Source organism: Bufo gargarizans, chromosome 3 (assembly GCF_014858855.1).
Source record: "Bufo gargarizans isolate SCDJY-AF-19 chromosome 3, ASM1485885v1, whole genome shotgun sequence".
Classification (NCBI taxonomy): Eukaryota; Metazoa; Chordata; class Amphibia; order Anura; family Bufonidae; genus Bufo; species Bufo gargarizans.
The window spans coordinates 245,078,991-245,081,075 of record NC_058082.1 but is presented as its reverse complement, the minus strand read 5'-3'; the positions used below and the strand labels follow the sequence as shown (position 1 = coordinate 245,081,075).

The following is a 2,085-nucleotide window of genomic DNA, read 5'->3' as shown; positions in this document are numbered from 1 at the left end:
TTTTATGTTACACTGGCTTTTTTACCCGGAAAATGTATGGGTGATTGTACACCTCCTTTTGCAGTATGGGCTGAATTACGTAGTGTTGAAATTTGTTATGTGAAACTGGCTTTTTTGGGGAAAATTGATGGGTGACTGTACACCTTCTTTTGCTGTATGGGCCAAATTACGCAGTGGTGAAATTCTTTGTTTCATTACAAACTCTGCTGCTCTGTATCTCTTGTGAAGTCAATGTCTCCAACTATGCCCCTTGCACGATTTACACCAAATACATTATTTTCATGTAGAGATCCAAGAATTATGTTGGAGGCATGTAGTGTTTGCAAGCCATGTGCGACCCCTCTCATCACTCTCACGCTGCTCTGCACCTGGTTTGCCTGGGCGAACGGAGTTACACAGGGGAAGATTGCTCCGTGTCCTTCAGCAAGAAATCGAATCCTGTCTTTCTCCGCGACAACTCAAAATCGGAACCACGGTGACCAACAATGGGAAGAACATGTTGTCGGTGCCAGGACTACGGGATGAGCAATGTCATTCCACTGCTTCATGTCCTGGAACAGATGTTAGTAAATCTGGCTGGTCCGGGGACTGGAGATGTGGTGCCTAGAAAGATGGCGGCAGAGTTTGATACATTTGTCTGTCAAATCTCTGTTTACAGTCAGTTAACGGGGACATAATTTATCGCAAGGATATGCAAACACCAACGGATGGGGTGTTAACCCCCAGAAGTAGGTCATCGGCACGAAGGAGCAGTCATTTTCACATCCCGAGGTATCCTCCCGGACGCTTGACCTCTGCAGGTCGACGGTCTGCATTGTGAAGCTTGTCTAAAAGAAAAATCCCGCAGTGCACCCCCTTGGAGAAAACACTTGATCCGGCACAGGCTGCTTTGCTCCTTCAAAAACAATGGACTCTGTACAGTGTTACACCAATATGTAATTTCTCATACACCAGACTGAAAGAGTATTCCAAGCACCTGTCCACCCACATAGCTGCCGAGAAGCAGAAGGGTCTTGCCATTGAAGTGGGCTCAGAGCCGAACCTAGAAGCCAAATGTTCCTGTTTACATGGACTCCAAGGAAAGGACAGAGATCCACTGGCTGTGCTCATACAGATTTCATCAAAGCCTCCACTCACCAAGGCAAGCACAGTGGACCGGATTGTGTGGACAGGTTGGTTCTGCAGGACATACACAGAGGATGATCTATTGAAGGTGTTACCAAAGACATTTACTTGCCTCCCGCTCTTCCTGTATAATAGCTCAGAGGCGCTCAAGGCTATCGTAGGGACGTGGTTCCAAAGAAACTTTGACTGTTGTTTCGGTAAGCTGGTGATCAGTTCTCAGGACCTTACGCGGCTAGCAGCGATGTGGACCGGGAATGATGTGTCTGGATCAGTGTCGGTCACAGAGCTTGTTTTCTCTGTCCCCGTCGAACCCCGCAGAGGACTTCAAGACTTTATGGAATGATATTCATAAATCAAAGGACGAGGTCACGTTGGAGGAAGTGGACAATTTATTCCAATGTCTTTACTCACAGTTCTTCAGACACTTTAGAATCCACTTCTCAGCAACCCAGCTCATCATGTAGACAGCATCTGTGGCATCAGCGCATTATAAAGGAGATATTCCTCAGTAAGGACTACCTAATCTGTGTTCTGGGATTCATCACGTAGCTGGCCATCAATAACATCCAGTATTGAACACATGGACGACTCTCATCTCGGACCTTGTCCACAATGTTCGGGACCTTCGGACATATTACATGTCTTAGACATGATCCCTGCAGTGCTTACTACATGTTATACTACTTCGTACCATTCTGTTACAGCGGCTGTGAGACCTGCTTATTTATGAAGACTTTTGGGTGTTGCCTGTACCAACCAGTTACCTTCCAGCTGTGATTGTGTAGCCTGCACTGTAGGAATGAGCTGGAGTCGGCGTGTTTGCTGGACTGTCCTCCAGTTATCAGCCATAACCCCATACATTTCATGATCAATATGCATTACCATCATGGTGTGGGGATTCACTCTGGCAGACAGGACAAGCGGACGCAGTATAGAGGCAAAGACCAGTTTGCAACACAA

At 46.7% G+C, this 2,085-nt stretch overlaps 1 pseudogene; it reads left to right on the top strand.

The window, feature by feature from the left end:
* The first annotated feature begins 691 nt into the window (after positions 1 to 691).
* Positions 692 to 1,701, top strand: LOC122930461 (annotated as a pseudogene).
* The last annotated feature ends 384 nt before the right edge of the window (positions 1,702 to 2,085 follow it).